General features: G+C 60.7%; 2 non-coding genes across 2 annotated transcripts; both read right to left on the reverse strand.

Annotated features, from left to right (window-relative positions):
• Positions 1-1,700: 1,700 nt before the first annotated feature.
• On the reverse strand, positions 1,701-1,819 carry LOC131866717 (5S ribosomal RNA). The gene has a single exon (XR_009365317.1). It is a non-coding gene; the product is annotated as a 5S ribosomal RNA (ribosomal RNA).
• A 5,915-nt stretch (positions 1,820-7,734) lies between these two features.
• Positions 7,735-7,853, reverse strand: LOC131866718 (5S ribosomal RNA). Its single transcript, XR_009365318.1, has one exon. It is a non-coding gene; the product is annotated as a 5S ribosomal RNA (ribosomal RNA).
• Positions 7,854-18,947: the final 11,094 nt, after the last annotated feature.

Genomic DNA, 18,947 nt, shown 5'->3' on the forward strand with positions numbered 1-18,947 from the left:
CGAAGTGTGCTCCAAGGTGCGGCGTGCACGAAGTCGGAGCCCGGTTTGCCCCGGGTGCGCACCTCGCGTGCACCTTGGCGCGGTGGGCACCATGGCGTGCACGAAGTCGGAGCCCGGTTTGCCCCGGGTGCGCACCCCGCGTGCACCTTCGCCGGGGTGGGCACCTCGGCTGGGTTGCGCGCCCTGGTGCGCACCAAGGAGCGCTCCGAAGTGTGCTCCAAGGTGCGGCGTGCACGAAGTCGGAGCCCGGTTTGCCCCGGGTGCGCACCTCGCGTGCACCTTCGCCGCGGTGGGCACCTTGGCTGGGTTGGGCACCATTGAGCGCTCCGAAGTGTGCTCCAAGGTGCGCACCATGGCCCTCCAAGGTGCGCAGCATGGCGTGCACGAAGTCGGAGCCCGGTTTGCCCCGGGTGCGCACCTCGCGTGCACCTTCGCCAGGGTGGGCACCTCGGTGCGCACACCTTCTCAATGTTTTCTTGCCTTTTCTGGAAATTGGTGAAGGCAGCGCATCAAAGGTGCGCACCTCGGTGTGCTCCGAGGTGCGAACCCGAGAGCGCTCCGAGGTGCCCACGAAGTCGAAAGTCGGGTTAATTGCATTGTTTTCCCCGGGTGCGCTCCGAGGTGCGCAACATCGGTGCGCACCAAGGAGGGCTCCGAAGTGTGCTCCAAGGTGCGCACGATTCGGAGCTCGGTTTGCCCGGGGTGCGCACACCTTGGCTGGGTTGCGCACCCTTTGTGCGCTCCAAGGTGCGCACGAAGTCGGAGCTCGGTTTGCCCCGGGTGCGCACCTTCGCCAGGGTGCGCACCTTGATGCGCACGCCTTGGCTGGGCTGCGCACCTTGGTGGGCGCCATGGTGCGCACCTTTCGTGCGCTCCAAGGTGCGCACGAAGTCGGAGCTCGGTTTGCCCCGGGTGCGCACCTTGGTGGGCGCCATGGTGCACTCCGAGGTGCCCAAGATTGGTGCGCACCAAGGAGCGCTCCGAAGTGCGCTCCAAGGTGCGCAGGTGCGCGCGAAGTCGAAAGTTGGGTTAATTGTCCGGTTTGCCTCGGGTGCGCACCTTGCGTGCACCTTCGCCAGGGTGGGCGCCTTGGTGCGCACACCTTGGCTGGGCTGCGCACCCGGGCGCGCACACCTTGGCACCCGCGTTTCCTTCATTTTAAATTTTTTTTTTTTACAATCTCTCAAGTGGGAAATTCTATAATCTCAACTTTTTTTGCCTTTTCAGGAAACTTTTGAATGGAGCGCATCATTGGTGCGCTCCGAAGTGTGCTCCAAGGTGCGCACCTCTGGTGTGCTCCAAAGCTCTCTCCAGCTGCGTGCACCTGCCCCGGCCGCGCACCCGGCCCCGCCCAGCTTCGCTCACCTATCCCGGGCGTCTGGTGCGGAACCTTAGAGTAAGAAACATCACCGTGCACCTTGGCCAACGTGCGCGACTCGACCGAGCGCGCACTGGCCGAGGTGCACACCGATTTCACCTGGGTGCGCGCGCAGCACCTCGGGCGCACCGGGGTGCGCGCACAACGCCCGGGTTGCACCGTGGCCTGTGTGCTCGGGGCGCCTCGGGTGCGCGCTCGGTGTCGCCCCCGCGCGCGCGGTAGTGCGGGCAGCGCACCCCGGCCCGGCCCGGCCCCGACGAGAACGCAAACGGGCAAAAGGTTTATTCAAATAGCATTGCGACGCCCGGCGAAAAACTAAAAAAGGGTGCAACACCGGGACTTCCCGGGAGGTCACCCATCCCAGTACTACTCCGGCCCAAGCGCGCTTAACTGCGGAGTTCTGATGGGATCCGGTGCACTAACGCTGGTATGATCGCACCCGTTATGAGCTTGTCGCAGTGTGTACTTAGCAAACCGCGACCCACGTGCGAATCCACCCCGGCCACCCACCCCCGTCGAGGTGCACACCCTCCCTCGCGAAGTGCGCCCCGTTCGCCAAGTGTGAGCCCTGCCCGGGTGCGCGCACCTTGCTAGGGCGTCGGGTGTGCACCCGGCCCGGCCTACGTGCGTGCACCTGGACGGGGCGTCGTGTGCGTGCAGTGTCCCGTCTGCAACGCGGTGCCCACACACCACCTCGGGCGCAACGACCTGCGCTCACATGTGGGCCGAGTGCACCTTGGTGCATGTTCGGGGCGCCTCGGGTGCACGCTCGATCTTGCCCCGGTGCACCAAGGCGCTCGGTTTGCCCCGGGTGCGCACTTGGTGCAAGGTGGGCACCCAAAATAGGGATCAAGCACCAAAACACAAGTTTCGGGATGCAAAATGGGACCCAAGGACCACAAATGCGTTCCAAGACCCATGATGGGTCCACGAGAACAAAAATGTGTTCCGAGACTTAATAAACAAATATTGGGTTTTAGGAGAAGAAACATGCTCTGATGCCCAAAACGAGAATCGACCCCGAAAAGGCCACAGGCCAAAAGTGGGATGCGAGACAAAAAAAAATGGGACCCGAGGACCAAAATTGGGTTCCCAGGTCGAAGACAGGGCAACCGGACAAGAAACGACCTCTAAGGCTCGAAATGAGTCCCGACGACTAAAACTTGACAAGAAGCACCCATCAGGCACCCAACTCGACACCCATGGGATGCCGACCCACCCGGGCTTCCACCTAGCACACCTTGGCACCCACCCACCCTCGCACCCAACCTCGCACCCAACTTAGCACCTTTGAACCCACATTGGCACTCACCCTGACCCTGGCACCTTGGAACCCACATTGGCACTCACCTTGACCCTGGCACCCACCTTTGCACTCACCTTGGGACCCACCCTGGCTCCCACCTCGGCACCCACCCAGACACCCACCTTGGTTCCTTGGCACCCACCTTGGATCCTTGGCACCCACCCCGACACCCACCTTGGCACGCAACTTGGCTACTTGCCACCCACCTTGGCTCCTTGACGCCCACCCCGACAACCACCCCGTGACCTACCCTGGCTAGGGTTGGTGCACACCCACCCTGGTGCCCACCTTGGCACCCACCCCATGACCCACCTTGGCACGCACCTTAGTACCCACCCCGTTACCCACCCTAGGACCCACCCCGTGACCCACCTTGGCCAGGGTGGGTGCCTTGGTGCGCACAACTTGCCTGGGCTGCACACCAGGGCGGGCTCAAGATGGCACCCGCGTTCCGTTTTTTTCACTATCTTTCAAAACGGAAATTTTAAAATCTCGTTTTTTTTTTTTTTTTGCCTTTTCTGGAAATTAGTGAAGGCAGCGCATCAAAGGTGCGCAATGCTGGTGCGAACCCGGGAGCGCTCCGATGTGTGCTCCAAGGTGCGGCGTGCACGAAGTCCGAGCCCGGCTTGCCCCGGGTGCGCACCTCGCGTGCACCTTCGCCGGGGTGAGCACCTTGGCTGGGTTGCGCGCCCTGGTGCGCACCAAGGAGCGCTCTGAAGTGTGCTCCAAGGTGCGGCGTGCACGAAGTCGGAGCTCGGTTTGCCCCGGGTGTGCACCTCGGGTGCGCACCTCGCGTGCACCTTCGCTGCGGTGGGCACCTTGGCTGGGTTGCGCGCCTTGGTGGGCACCATGCAGTGCACGAAGTCGGAGCCCGGTTTGCCCCGGGCGCGCACCTCCGCCAGGGTGGGCACCTTGGTGCGCACAACTTGCCTGGGCTGCGCACCAGGAAGGGCTCAAGATGGCACCCGCGTTCCGTTTTTTTCACTATCTTTCAGAACGGAAATTTTAAAATATCGTTTTTTTTTGCCTTTTCTGGAAATTAGTGAAGGCAGCGCATCAAAGGTGCGCAACGCTGGTGCGAACCTGGGAGCGCTCCGATGTGTGCTCCAAGGTGCGGCGTGCACGAAGTCGGAGCCCGGTTTGCCCCGGGTGCGCCCTGGTGGGCACCATGGTGCGCACCAAGGAGCGCTCCGAAGTGTGCTCCAAGGTGCGGCCTGCACGAAGTCGGAGCCCGGTTTGCCCCGGGCGTGCACCGCGGGTGGGCACCTTGGTGCGCATGCCTTGCCTGGGCTGCGCACCAGGGCGGGCTCAAGATGGCACCCGCGTTCCGTTTTTTTCACTATCTTTCAAAACGGAAATTTTAAAATCTCATTTTTTTTTGCCTTTTCTGGAAATTAGTGAAGGCAGCGCATCAAAGGTGCGCACCTCGCTGCCCACCACGGTGCGCAACGCCGGTGGGCACCCGGGAGTGCTTCGAAGTGTGCTCCAAGGTGCTGCGTGCACGTTGTCGGAGCCCGGTTTGCCCCGGGTGCGCACCTCGCGTGCACCTTCGTCGGGGTGGGCACCTTGGCTGGGTTTGCCCCGGCTGCGCTCCGAAGCGGGGTTATTGGAGCGCCGCCTCTTTTTTTGTCGGAGCGTTTGGTGGGGTTTCTCGCATTGGCTCTTCCCAGGCCCGGTTGCCACCCTGGCGCGCACGAAGTCGGAAGTAGGGTTAATTGCCCGGGTGCGCACCTTTGCCAGGGTGGGCACCTTACCTGGGCTGTGCACCAGGGCGGGCTCAAGATGGCACCCGCGTTCCGTTTTTTTCACTATCTTTCAAAACGGAAATTTTAAAATCTCCTCTTTTTTTTGCCTTTTCTGGAAATTAGTGAAGGCAGCGCATCAAAGGTGCGCACCTCGCTGCCCACCTTGGTGTGCTCTGAGGTGCGCACCCGGGAGCGCTACGAAGTGTGCTCCAAGGTGCGGCGTGCACGTTGTCGGAGCCCGGTTTGCCCCGGGTGCGCACCTCGCCTGCACCTTGGCCGGGGTGGGCACCCTGGCTGGGTTTGCCCAGGGTGCGCTCCGAAGCGGGGTTACTGGAGCGCCCCCTCTTTTTTTGTCAGAGCGTTTGGTGGGGTTTCTCGCATTGGCTCTTCCCAGGCCCGGTTGTTGGGTGCGCTCCCACCCTGGCGCGCGCGAAGTTGGAAGTTGGGTTAATTGCCCGGGCGCGCACCTTCGCCAGGGTGGGCACCTTGGTGCGCACACCTTGGCTGGGCTGCGCACCAGGGCGGGCTCAAGATGGCACCAGCATTCCCTTTTTCTCACTATCTTTCAAAACGGAAATTTTAAAATCTCGTTTTTTTTTGCCTTTTATGGAAATTAGTGAAGGCATCGCATCAAAGGTGCGCACCTCGCTGCCCACCTTGGTGTGCTCCGAGGTGCCCACCACGGTGCGCTCCGAGGTGCCCACCACGGTGCGCAACGCCGGTGCGAACCCGGGAGCGCCCCGATGTGTGCTCCAAGGTGCGGCGTGCACGAAGCCGGACCCCGGTTTGCCCCGGGTGCGCACCTCGCGTGCACCTTGGTGCGCACACCTTGGCTGGGTTGCGCGGCCTGGTGGGCACCATGGTGCGCACCAAGGAGCGCTCCAAAGTGTGCTCCAAGGTGCGGCGTGCACGAAGTCCTAGCCCGGTTTGCCCCGGGTGCGCACCTTCGCCGCGGTGGGCACCATGGCGTGCACGAAGTCGGAGCCCGGTTTGCCCCGGGTGCGCACCTCGCGTGCACCTTCGCCGGGGTGGGCACCTCGGCTGGGTTGCGCGCCCTGGTGCGCACCAAGGAGCGCTCCGAAGTGTGCTCCAAGGTGCGGCGTGCACGAAGTCGGAGCCCGGTTTGCCCCGGGTGCGCACCTTCGCCGCGGTGGGCACCCTGGTGCGCACCATGGCGTGCACGAAGTCGGAGCCCGGTTTGCCCCGGGTGCGCACCTCGCGTGCACCTTCGGCGGGGTTGCGCGCCCTGGTGCGCACCAAGGAGCGCTCCGAAGTGTGCTCCAAGGTGCGGCGTGCACGAAGTCGGAGCCCGGTTTGCCCCGGGTGCGCACCTCGCGTGCACCTTCGGCGGGGTTGCGCGCCCTGGTGGGCACCATGGTGCGCACCAAGGAGCGCTCCGAAGTGTGCTCCAAGGTGCGGCGTGCACGAAGTCGGAGCCCGGTTTGCCCCGGGTGCGCACCTCGCGTGCACCTTCGCCGCGGTGGGCACCATGGCGTGCACGAAGTCGGAGCCCGGTTTGCCCCGGGTGCGCACCTCGCGTGCACCTTCGCCGGGGTGGGCACCTCGGCTGGGTTGCGCGCCCTGGTGCGCACCAAGGAGCGCTCCGAAGTGTGCTCCAAGGTGCGGCGTGCACGAAGTCGGAGCCCGGTTTGCCCCGGGTGCGCACCTCGCGTGCACCTTCGCCGCGGTGGGCACCATGGCGTGCACGAAGTCGGAGCCCGGTTTGCCCCGGGTGCGCACCCCGCGTGCACCTTCGCCGGGGTGGGCACCTCGGCTGGGTTGCGCGCCCTGGTGCGCACCAAGGAGCGCTCCGAAGTGTGCTCCAAGGTGCGGCGTGCACGAAGTCGGAGCCCGGTTTGCCCCGGGTGCGCACCTCGCGTGCACCTTCGCCGCGGTGGGCACCTTGGCTGGGTTGGGCACCATTGAGCGCTCCGAAGTGTGCTCCAAGGTGCGCACCATGGCCCTCCAAGGTGCGCAGCATGGCGTGCACGAAGTCGGAGCCCGGTTTGCCCCGGGTGCGCACCTCGCGTGCACCTTCGCCAGGGTGGGCACCTCGGTGCGCACACCTTCTCAATGTTTTCTTGCCTTTTCTGGAAATTGGTGAAGGCAGCGCATCAAAGGTGCGCACCTCGGTGTGCTCCGAGGTGCGAACCCGAGAGCGCTCCGAGGTGCCCACGAAGTCGAAAGTCGGGTTAATTGCATTGTTTTCCCCGGGTGCGCTCCGAGGTGCGCAACATCGGTGCGCACCAAGGAGGGCTCCGAAGTGTGCTCCAAGGTGCGCACGATTCGGAGCTCGGTTTGCCCGGGGTGCGCACACCTTGGCTGGGTTGCGCACCCTTTGTGCGCTCCAAGGTGCGCACGAAGTCGGAGCTCGGTTTGCCCCGGGTGCGCACCTTCGCCAGGGTGCGCACCTTGATGCGCACGCCTTGGCTGGGCTGCGCACCTTGGTGGGCGCCATGGTGCGCACCTTTCGTGCGCTCCAAGGTGCGCACGAAGTCGGAGCTCGGTTTGCCCCGGGTGCGCACCTTGGTGGGCGCCATGGTGCACTCCGAGGTGCCCAAGATTGGTGCGCACCAAGGAGCGCTCCGAAGTGCGCTCCAAGGTGCGCAGGTGCGCGCGAAGTCGAAAGTTGGGTTAATTGTCCGGTTTGCCTCGGGTGCGCACCTTGCGTGCACCTTCGCCAGGGTGGGCGCCTTGGTGCGCACACCTTGGCTGGGCTGCGCACCCGGGCGCGCACACCTTGGCACCCGCGTTTCCTTCATTTTAAATTTTTTTTTTTTACAATCTCTCAAGTGGGAAATTCTATAATCTCAACTTTTTTTGCCTTTTCAGGAAACTTTTGAATGGAGCGCATCATTGGTGCGCTCCGAAGTGTGCTCCAAGGTGCGCACCTCTGGTGTGCTCCAAAGCTCTCTCCAGCTGCGTGCACCTGCCCCGGCCGCGCACCCGGCCCCGCCCAGCTTCGCTCACCTGTCCCGGGCGTCTGGTGCGGAACCTTAGAGTAAGAAACATCACCGTGCACCTTGGCCAACGTGCGCGACTCGACCGAGCGCGCACTGGCCGAGGTGCACACCGATTTCACCTGGGTGCGCGCGCAGCACCTCGGGCGCACCGGGGTGCGCGCACAACGCCCGGGTTGCACCGTGGCCTGTGTGCTCGGGGCGCCTCGGGTGCGCGCTCGGTGTCGCCCCCGCGCGCGCGGTAGTGCGGGCAGCGCACCCCGGCCCGGCCCGGCCCCGACGAGAACGCAAACGGGCAAAAGGTTTATTCAAATAGCATTGCGACGCCCGGCGAAAAACTAAGAAAGGGTGCAACACCGGGACTTCCCGGGAGGTCACCCATCCCAGTACTACTCCGGCCCAAGCGCGCTTAACTGCGGAGTTCTGATGGGATCCGGTGCACTAACGCTGGTATGATCGCACCCGTTATGAGCTTGTCGCAGTGTGTACTTAGCAAACCGCGACCCACGTGCGAATCCACCCCGGCCACCCACCCCCGTCGAGGTGCACACCCTCCCTCGCGAAGTGCGCCCCGTTCGCCAAGTGTGAGCCCTGCCCGGGTGCGCGCACCTTGCTAGGGCGTCGGGTGTGCACCCGGCCCGGCCTACGTGCGTGCACCTGGACGGGGCGTCGTGTGCGTGCAGTGTCCCGTCTGCAACGCGGTGCCCACACACCACCTCGGGCGCAACGACCTGCGCTCACATGTGGGCCGAGTGCACCTTGGTGCATGTTCGGGGCGCCTCGGGTGCACGCTCGATCTTGCCCCGGTGCACCAAGGCGCTCGGTTTGCCCCGGGTGCGCACTTGGTGCAAGGTGGGCACCCAAAATAGGGATCAAGCACCAAAACACAAGTTTCGGGATGCAAAATGGGACCCAAGGACCACAAATGCGTTCCAAGACCCATGATGGGTCCACGAGAACAAAAATGTGTTCCGAGACTTAATAAACAAATATTGGGTTTTAGGAGAAGAAACATGCTCTGATGCCCAAAACGAGAATCGACCCCGAAAAGGCCACAGGCCAAAAGTGGGATGCGAGACAAAAAAAAATGGGACCCGAGGACCAAAATTGGGTTCCCAGGTCGAAGACAGGGCAACCGGACAAGAAACGACCTCTAAGGCTCGAAATGAGTCCCGACGACTAAAACTTGACAAGAAGCACCCATCAGGCACCCAACTCGACACCCATGGGATGCCGACCCACCCGGGCTTCCACCTAGCACACCTTGGCACCCACCCACCCTCGCACCCAACCTCGCACCCAACTTAGCACCTTTGAACCCACATTGGCACTCACCCTGACCCTGGCACCTTGGAACCCACATTGGCACTCACCTTGACCCTGGCACCCACCTTTGCACTCACCTTGGGACCCACCCTGGCTCCCACCTCGGCACCCACCCAGACACCCACCTTGGTTCCTTGGCACCCACCTTGGATCCTTGGCACCCACCCCGACACCCACCTTGGCACGCAACTTGGCTACTTGCCACCCACCTTGGCTCCTTGACGCCCACCCCGACAACCACCCCGTGACCTACCCTGGCTAGGGTTGGTGCACACCCACCCTGGTGCCCACCTTGGCACCCACCCCATGACCCACCTTGGCACGCACCTTAGTACCCACCCTGTTACCCACCCTAGGACCCACCCCGTGACCCACCTTGGCCAGGGTGGGTGCACCCACCCTGGTGCCCACCTTGGCACCCACCCATCCTAGCACCCAGCCTGTGACCGGGCTTGGAACCCAACCTTGCACCCGTCTTGGCCAGTGTGGGTGCGCACCCATCCTGGCACCCACGTTGTGACACACCCTTTAACCCACGCACCCTAGCAGCCACGTTGGCACCCACCTTGGAACACAACCTAGCAACTTGGCACCCACCCCGTGACCCACCTTGGCATCCACCATAGCAGTCGCCCACTTGGCACCCACCTTGGAACCCAAGTTGGCACCCACCTCGGCACCCACCTTGACACTTGTGGACCCACCTTGCCACTCACCCTAGCATCGACCCATCCTAGCACCCACCCTGGCACCTTTGCACCCTAGCACTCACCCATCCTAGCACCTAACCTGTGACCCACCTTGACACTCACCCTCGCACCCACCTTGGAACCCAACCTAGCACCCACCCACCCTGACACCAACCCTAGCACCTACCCACCCTTGCACCCACCCTGTGACCCATCTTGGCACCCACCCATCCTACCACTCAACCTATCACCCACCTTCTCACCCACCTTGGCATCCACCTTAGCACCCACCCACACTGGCACCTTGGCACCCACCTCGGGCAAGGTGGGTGCACACCCACCCTGACACCCAATTTAGAACCAACCGAGCATGTTACCCACCTTGGCACCCACATTGCAGCCCACCCTAGTACCCACCCTATGACCCACATTGGCATCCACACCCTAGCACCCAGGCACCTCGACACCCGCCTTGACACGCACCCTAGCACTAAACCTGTGACCCACCTTGGAACTCACCCTAGAACCCACCCACCCTGTGAACCACCTTGGCATCCACCTTAGCACCCACCCACCTTGGCACCCACTCTAGCACTCACCCATCCTAACACCCAACTTGTTACCCACCTTGGCACCCGCCCTCGCGTCCACCTTGAAACCCACCCTAGCACCCACCCACGCAGGAGCCCACCTTGGCACCCAACCTAACACCCACGCATCCTGGCACCCAACTTGTGACCCACCTTGGAACCCACCCTAGTACCCACCTTTGAACCCACTATATCACCAACCCACCTTGGCACCCACCCTATGACCCTCTTTGGAATCCACCCTAGCACGCACCCACCCTGGCACCCACCATGGAGCGCACCCTAGCACCCACCCACCTCGGCACGCACCTCAACACCCACCTTGGTGTGCGCACTGCGCCAACCTCTCAAAGACCCTATGTGGTGCGCTCCAAAGTGTACACCTTTGGTGCGCTCCAAGGTGCGCACCTTTGGTGCACACCGAGGTGCACACCAAAGTGTGCACCGAGGTGAGCACCAAAGTGCACTCCAAGGTGCACACCAAGGCGTGCACCTTTGGTGCGGTCAATGCAAACGAATTCGGAAGTTGGGGTCGATGTCCTAATCGCTGCTGCAGACTACACGTATGAGAATCGGACAAATAGCTTTATATAGGGGAGGTGTTGCGTTTGATGGGTCGACTCCCCTGGTTGTGTGCACTGCACCAACTTCAAAGACCCTGTCTTGTTTAAGAAGTCAAAAGTTGGGGTGGATGTCCTAATCATTGCTGCAGTCTACGCATGTATGAGAATCAGACAAATAGCTTATATAGGGGAGGTGTTGCATTCGGTGGGTTGACTCCCCTGGTTGTGCGCACTGCGCCAACCTCAAAGACCCCGCATAGCAGAAGAAGTCGGAAGTCGGATTTTGGTGAGCACCAAGGCGTGCACCTTTGGTGCGGTCAACGCAGACGAATTCAGAAGTTGGGGTGGATGTCCTAATCGTTGTTGCAGGCTACACATGTATGAGAATCAGACAAATAGCTTATATAGGGGAGGTGTTGGGTTTGATGGGTCAACTCCCTTGGTTGTGCGCATTACGCCAACCTCAAAGACCTTGTTTTCGTTAAGAAGTCAAAAGTTGGGGTCAATGTCCTAATGGCTCCTGTAGGCTACACATGTATGAGAATCGGACAAATAGCTTATATAGGGGAGGTGTTGGGTTTGATGGGTCGACTCCCCTGGTTGTGCGCATTACGTCAACCTCAAAGACCTTGTTTTCGTTAAGAAGTCAAAAGTTGGGGTCGATGTCCTAATTGCTCCTGTAGACTACACATGTATGAGAATCAGACAAATAGCTTATATAGGGGAGGTGTTGGGTTTGATGGGTTGACTCCCCTAGTTGTTCGCATTACACCAACCTCAAAGACCTTGTTTTCGTTTAGAAGCCGAAAGTTGGGGTCGATGTCCTAATTGCTCCTGCAGGCTACGCATGTATGAGAATCAGACAAATAGCTTATATAGGGGAGGTGTTGGGTTTGATGGGTCGACTCCCCTGGTTGTGCGCATTGCGCCAACCTCAAAGACCCTGCATTGCGGATGAAGTCGAAAGTCAGAGTTTGGTGTGCTACAAGGTGTGGTCGAAGGTGCTCACCTAGGTGTGCACCTTTGGAGCGCAGGAAAAGTGCCCTCCAAAAGTGCGCACCTTTGGAGTGCACAAAAGTGCCCTCCAAAAGTGCGCACCTTTGGAGCGCACAAAAGTGCCCTCCAAAAAGTGCCCTCCAAAAGTGCGCACCTTTGGAGCGCACAAAAGTGCCCTCCAAAAAGTGCCCTCCAAAAGTGCGCACCTTTGGAGTGCAGAAAAGTGCCCTCCAAAAAGTGCCCTCCAAAAGTGTGCACCTTTGGAGTGCACAAAAGTGCCCTCCAAAAGTGCGCACCTTTGGAGCGCAGAAAAGTGCCCTCCAAAAAGTGCCCTCCAAAAGTGCGCACCTTTGGAGCGCAGAAAAGTGCCCTCCAAAAAGTGCCCTCCAAAAGTGCGCACCTTTGGAGCGCAGAAAAGTGCCCTCCAAAAGTGCGCACCTTTGGAGCGCAGAAAAGTGCCCTCCAAAAAGTGCCCTCCAAAAGTGCGCACCTTTGGAGCGCACAAAAGTGCCCTCCAAAAAGTGCCCTCCAAAAGTGCGCACCTTTGGAGCGCACAAAAGTGCCCTCCAAAAGTGCGCACCTTTGGAGCGCACAAAAGTGCCCTCCAAAAGTGCGCACTTTTGGTGCGCACCAAGGCGCTGGTTCGGTCGTTGCAGGCGAGTTCGGAAGTTGGGGTCGATGTCCTGAGCGGAGGTGCAAACTACACAGGTGTCGGAATCGGACAAATAGCTTATATAGGGGAGGTGTATGCTTCGATGGGTCGACTCCCCAGGTTGAGCGCACCGCGCCAACCTCAAAGACCCTACGGTATGGATGAAGTCGGAAGTTGGGTCCGATGACCGATTCGATTAGTAGGTATGCTCATGAGGTCGGAATTTGGGTCCGATGACCTGCCATGTGCAGGAAGGCGAATGTTGGCACTGTGCGTTGCAAGGTGCACACCAAGGTGCTGGTGCGGTCTTTTTAGTCGAGTTCGGAAGTTGGGGTCGATGTCCTGATCGGAGGTGCAAGCTACACAGGTGTGGGAATCGGACAAATAGCTTATATAGGGGAGGTGTATGCTTCGTTGGGTCGACTCCCCGGGTTGAGCGCACCGCGCCAACCTCAAAGACCCTACGGTATGGATGAAGTCGGAAGTTGGGTCCGATGACCGATTCGATATGTAGGCATACTCGCGAGGTCGGAATTTGGGTCCGATGACCTGCCATGTGCAGGAAGGCGAATGTTGGCACTGTGCGTTGCAAGGTGCGCACCAAGGCGCTGGTTCGGTCGTTGCAGGCGAGTTCGGAAGTTGGGGTCGATGTCCTGATCGGAGGTGCAAACTACACAGGTGTGGGAATCGGACAAATAGCTTATATAGGGGAGGTGTATGCTTCGTTGGGTCGACTCCCCGGGTTGAGCGCACCGCGCCAACCTCAAAGACCCTACGGTATGGATGAAGTCGGAAGTTGTGTCCGATGACCGATTCGATATGTAGGCATACTCGCGAGGTCGGAATTTGGGTCCGATGACCTGCCATGTGCAGGAAGGCGAATGTTGGGACTGTGCGTCGCAAGGTGCGCACCAAGGCGCTGGTGCCGTCGTTGCAGTCGAGTTCGGAAGTTGGGGTCGATGTCCTGGTCAGAGGTGCAAACTACACAGGTGTGGGAATCGGACAAATAGCTTATATAGGGGAGGTGTATGCTTCGATGGGTCGACTCCCCGGGTTGAGCGCACCGCGCCAACCTCAAAGACCCTACAGTATGGATGAAGTCGGAAGTTGGGTCCGATGACCGATTCGATACGTAGGCATATTGGCGAGGTCTGAATTTGTGTCCGATGACCTGCCATGCGCAGGAAGGCGGAATTTGGGTCCGATGACCGAGTTGATGGCGTGCCATGCGCAGAAAGGCGGAATTTGGGTCCGATGACCGAGTTGATGTTGATGGCCCGCCATGCACAGGAAGGCGGAATTTGGGTCCGATGACCGATTTGAAGGCGTGCCATGCGCAGAAAGGCGGAGTTTGGGTCCGATGACCGAGTTGATATTGATGGCCCGCCATGCGCAGGAAGGCGGAATTTGGGTCCGATGACCTGACATACGCATGGAGTCCGACTCGGGGGCCGATGTTCGATTCGATGACTTGCATTGTGGGTAAAGTCGGAAGTTGTGGTCTTTGACCCGATTCGATGACCAGACTTCGGCTGCTTGAGAATCGGACAAATAACTTATATAGGGGAGGTAGTGTTCTCGAGCATCCTCCCCCCGTGCCCGTTTATGTCGATTGATGCTGGTGCTCGACTGGTTGGAGCGCTCGGATGCAAAAATCTTGCACCAGGATTTATCGATTGTGATGGACACGGCAAGTCTCCTGATTGCTATGCAGGAGCTCATCGTGAATCTCTATGCGGCCTTGGTATGGACTCGACCTGCGGAATGGTTCGGCAATGGTAGTCGCTCCAACACGTCCTTGCAATGGCCACAGAGGTGATTCGACTAGAGCTCCAGTCTAGCTTTTGGGTTGCTTGGCGGACTGGTATAGCCGCGATCGAGTTCCGGCCATGAACGTTTTAGATAGCTCTTGGGCTTTCTGGGACGGAAGTCGGAAGTTTGGGCTGTTGTCCGATTTGATGACCATTCTTCGGATGTGTGAGAATCGGACAAATAACTTATATAGGGGACTGTGTTGTCTCACGCAGCCCCCTCCGTGCCCCTCTATCTCGACCGATGTTGGTGCTTGAAAGGGTTGGGATCGCTCGGATTTATAAACGTGCACCACCATTTGTCGAGTGTGAGGGACGCGGCAGGTCTCCTAAATGCTATACGGGCGCTCTCTGAGAATCTCTATCCGGCCTCGACACAGACTAGTCTTGCTGAATGGTTTGGCACTGGTAGTCGATCCAACACGTCGTTGTTGTGGCCGCCTAGGCGATTCGATTCGAGCCCCCGTCTAGCTTTTGGGTTGCTTGGCGGATTTTGCCCTATCCGCAAGTGAGCTCGGTCCCTAAACGTTCGAGAAACCCGATTGCTATGCGCCGACTCTCTTTCTTGCGAGCCTCCATCTAGCTTTTGGGTCTCTACGGAACGGAAGTCGGAATCTGGGACCGTTGTTTGATTCGACGAGGCAGACTACGGTTGTGCGAGAATCGGACAAATAACTTATATAGGGGAGGTGTTGACTGGAGCATTCTCCCCCGTGCCCCTCTAACTCGACCAATGCTGGCGCTCGAACGGTGGTAGCGCTCGGATTTTCGTTGAGCGCCAGCATTGGTCGATTTAGAGGGGCATGCGAGATTCCCGAATGCTATGCGAGGGCTCTAACGGAAATGTCTATTGGTTTCGGTATGGATGCAATTGCGAGTGGTTCGGCAAAGGTAGTCGTTCCGATGCGTCCATGTCGTGGCCAAATCGATAATTCGATTTGAGCCCTCGTATAGCATTTGGGTCTCTCGATGTGATTCCGCATTCCAGTCCCTTTGGGCACTGCTTGAGCCGCATCCCAGGGGGTTCCCTTCCCAATAATCTGCCTCGCAACCCGATTGCTATGCGGTGAGGCTCCTCGGCCGCCTCGGAACTATCTGTGTATCAGACGCATCGCGGGATAAGGGGTTGGCAACGGTAGTCGCCCCAAGCGCGTCCGATGCTTGGACCATTCCGAGGCGGCCCTGAAGCCTCTTCCGTCTAGCCGTTGGGTCCTTCTCGCCGCATCCCTTGCCTCGCACCCCGATTGCTATGCGGTGAGGCTCCTCGGCCGCCTTGGAACTATCTGTGTATCAGACGCATCGCGGGATAAGGGGTTGTCACTGGTAGTCGCCCCAAGCGCGTCCGATGCTTGGACCATTCCGAGGCGGCCCTGAAGCCTCTTCCGTCTAGCCGTTGGGTCCTTCTCGCCGCATCCCTCGACTCGCACCCCGATTGCTATGCGGTGAGGCTCCTCGGCCGCCTTGGAACTATCTGTGTATCGGACGCGTCGCGGGATAAGGGGTTGTCACTGGTAGTCGCCCCAAGCGCGTCCGATGCTTGGACCATTCCGAGGCGGCCCTGAAGCCTCTTCCGTCTAGCCGTTGGGTCCTTCTCGCCGCATCCCTCGCCTCGCACCCCGATTGCTATGCGGTGAGGCTCCTCGGCCGCCTTGGAACTATCTGTGTATCGGACGCGTCGCGGGATAAGGGGTTGTCACTGGTAGTCGCCCCAAGCGCGTGCGATGCATGGACCATTCCCAGGCGGCCCTGAAGCCTCTTCCGTCTAGCCGTTGGGTCCTTCTCGCCGCATCCCTCGCCTCGCACCCCGATTGCTATGCGGTGAGGCTCCTCGGCCGCCTTGGAACTATCTGTGTATCGGACGCGTCGCGGGATAAGGGGTTGTCACTGGTAGTCGCCCCAAGCGCGTCCGATGCTTGGACCATTCCGAGGCGGCCCTGAAGCCTCTTCCGTCTAGCCGTTGGGTCCTTCTCGCCGCATCCCTCGCCTCGCACCCCGATTGCTATGCGGTGAGGCTCCTCGGCCGCCTTGGAACTATCTGTGTATCGGACGCGTCGCGGGATAAGGGGTTGTCACTGGTAGTCGCCCCAAGCGCGTCCGATGCTTGGACCATTCCGAGGCGGCCCTGAAGCCTCTTCCGTCTAGCCGTTGGGTCCTTCTCGCCGCATCCCTCGCCTCGCACCCCGATTGCTATGCGGTGAGGCTCCTCGGCCGCCTTGGAACTATCTGTGTATCGGACGCGTCGCGGGATAAGGGGTTGTCACTGGTAGTCGCCCCAAGCGCGTCCGATGCTTGGACCATTCCGAGGCGGCCCTGAAGCCTCTTCCGTCTAGCCGTTGGGTCCTTCTCGCCGCATCCCTCGCCTCGCACCCCGATTGCTATGCGGTGAGGCTCCTCGGCCGCCTTGGAACTATCTGTGTATCGGACGCATCGCGGGATAAGGGGTTGTCACTGGTAGTCGCCCCAAGCGCGTCCGATGCTTGGACCATTCCGAGGCGGCCCTGAAGCCTCTTCCGTCTAGCCGTTGGGTCCTTCTCGCCGCATCCCTCGCCTCGCACCCCGATTGCTATGCGGTGAGGCTCCTCGGCCGCCTTGGAACTATCTGTGTATCGGACGCGTCGCGGGATAAGGGGTTGTCACTGGTAGTCGCCCCAAGCGCGTCCGATGCTTGGACCATTCCGAGGCGGCCCTGAAGCCTCTTCCGTCTAGCCGTTGGGTCCTTCTCGCCGCATCCCTCGCCTCGCACCCCGATTGCTATGCGGTGAGGCTCCTCGGCCGCCTTGGAACTATCTGTGTATCGGACGCGTCGCGGGATAAGGGGTTGTCACTGGTAGTCGCCCCAAGCGCGTCCGATGCTTGGACCATTCCGAGGCGGACCTGAAGCCTCTTCCGTCTAGCCGTTGGGTCCTTCTCGCCGCATCCCTCGCCTCGCACCCCGATTGCTATGCGGTGAGGCTCCTCGGCCGCCTTGGAACTATCTGTGTATCGGACGCGTCGCGGGATAAGGGGTTGTCACTGGTAGTCGCCCCAAGCGCGTCCGATGCTTGGACCATTCCGAGGCGGCCCTGAAGCCTCTTCCGTCTAGCCGTTGGGTCCTTCTTGCCGCATCCCTCGCCTCGCACCCCGATTGCTATGCGGTGAGGCTCCTCGGCCGCCTTGGAACTATCTGTGTATCGGACGCGTCGCGGGATAAGGGGTTGTCACTGGTAGTCGCCCCAAGCGCGTCCGATGCTTGGACCATTCCGAGGCGGCCCTGAAGCCTCTTCCGTCTAGCCGTTGGGTCCTTCTCGCCGCATCCCTCGCCTCGCACCCCGATTGCTATGCGGTGAGGCTCCTCGGCCGCCTTGGAACTATCTGTGTATCGGACGCATCGCGGGATAAGGGGTTGTCACTGGTAGTCGCCCCAAGCGCGTCCGATGCTTGGACCATTCCGAGGCGGCCCTGAAGCCTCTTCCGTCTAGCCGTTGGGTCCTTCTCGCCGCATCCCTCGCCTCGCACCCCGATTGCTATGCGGTGAGGCTCCTCGGCCGCCTTGGAACTATCTGTGTATCGGACGCGTCGCGGGATAAGGGGTTGTCACTGGTAGTCGCCCCAAGCGCGTCCGATGCTTGGACCATTCCGAGGCGGACCTGAAGCCTCTTCCGTCTAGCCGTTGGGTCCTTCTCGCCGCATCCCTCGCCTCGCACCCCGATTGCTATGCGGTGAGGCTCCTCGGCCGCCTTGGAACTATCTGTGTATCGGACGCGTCGCGGGATAAGGGGTTGTCACTGGTAGTCGCCCCAAGCGCGTCCGATGCTTGGACCATTCCGAGGCGGCCCTGAAGCCTCTTCCGTCTAGCCGTTGGGTCCTTCTCGCCGCATCCCTCGCCTCGCACCCCGATTGCTATGCGGTGAGGCTCCTCGGCCGCCTTGGAACTATCTGTGTATCGGACGCGTCGCGGGATAAGGGGTTGTCACTGGTAGTCGCCCCAAGCGCGTCCGATGCTTGGACCATTCCGAGGCGGACCTGAAGCCTCTTCCCTCTAGCCGTTGGGGCTTTCTCGCCGCATCCCTCGCCTCGCACCCCGATTGCTATTCGGTGAGGCTCCTCGGCCGCCTTGGAACTATCTGTGTATCGGACGCATCGCGGGATAAGGGGTTGGCAGTGGTAGTCGCCCCAAGCGCGTCCGATGCTTGGACCATTCCGAGGCGGCCCTGCAGCCTCTTCCGTCTAGCCGTTGGGGCCATCTCGCTGCATCCCCCACCTCGCACCACGATTGCTATGCGGTGAGGCTCCTTGGCCGCCTCGGAACTATCTGTGTATCGGACGCATCGCGGGATAAGGGGTTGTCACTGGTAGTCGCCCCAAGCGCGTCCGATGCTTGGACTATTCCGAGGCGGCCCTGCAGCCTCTTCCGTCTAGCCGTTGGGGCCATCTCGCCGCATCCCCCAGCTCCTCGGCCGCCTCGGAACTATCTGTGTATCGGACGCATCGCGGGATAAGGGGTTGGCAGTGGTAGTCGCCCCAAGCGCGTTCGATGCTTGGACTATTCCGAGGCGGCCCCGCAGCCTCTTCCGTCTACCCTTTGGGGCCATCTCGCCGCATCCCTCGCCTCGCACCCCGATTGCTATGCGGTGAGGCTCCTCGGCCGCCTGGGAACTATCTTCGTATCGGATGCATCGCGGGATAAGGGGTTGTCACTGGTAGTCGCCCCAAGCGCGTCCGATGCTTGGACTATTCCGAGGCGGCCCTGTGGCCTCTTCCGTCTAGCCGTTGGGGCCATCTCGCCGCATCCCTCACCTCGCACCCCCATTGCTATGCGGTGAGGCTCCTCGGCCGCCTTGGAACTGTCTTCGTATCGGAAGCATCGCGGGATAAGGGGTTGTCACTGGTAGTCGCCCCAAGCGCGTCCGATGCTTGGACTATTCCGAGGCGGCCCTGCAGCCTCTTCCGTC

This window comes from Cryptomeria japonica, unplaced genomic scaffold, assembly GCF_030272615.1.
Source record: "Cryptomeria japonica unplaced genomic scaffold, Sugi_1.0 HiC_scaffold_153, whole genome shotgun sequence".
Taxonomy (NCBI): Eukaryota; Viridiplantae; Streptophyta; class Pinopsida; order Cupressales; family Cupressaceae; genus Cryptomeria; species Cryptomeria japonica.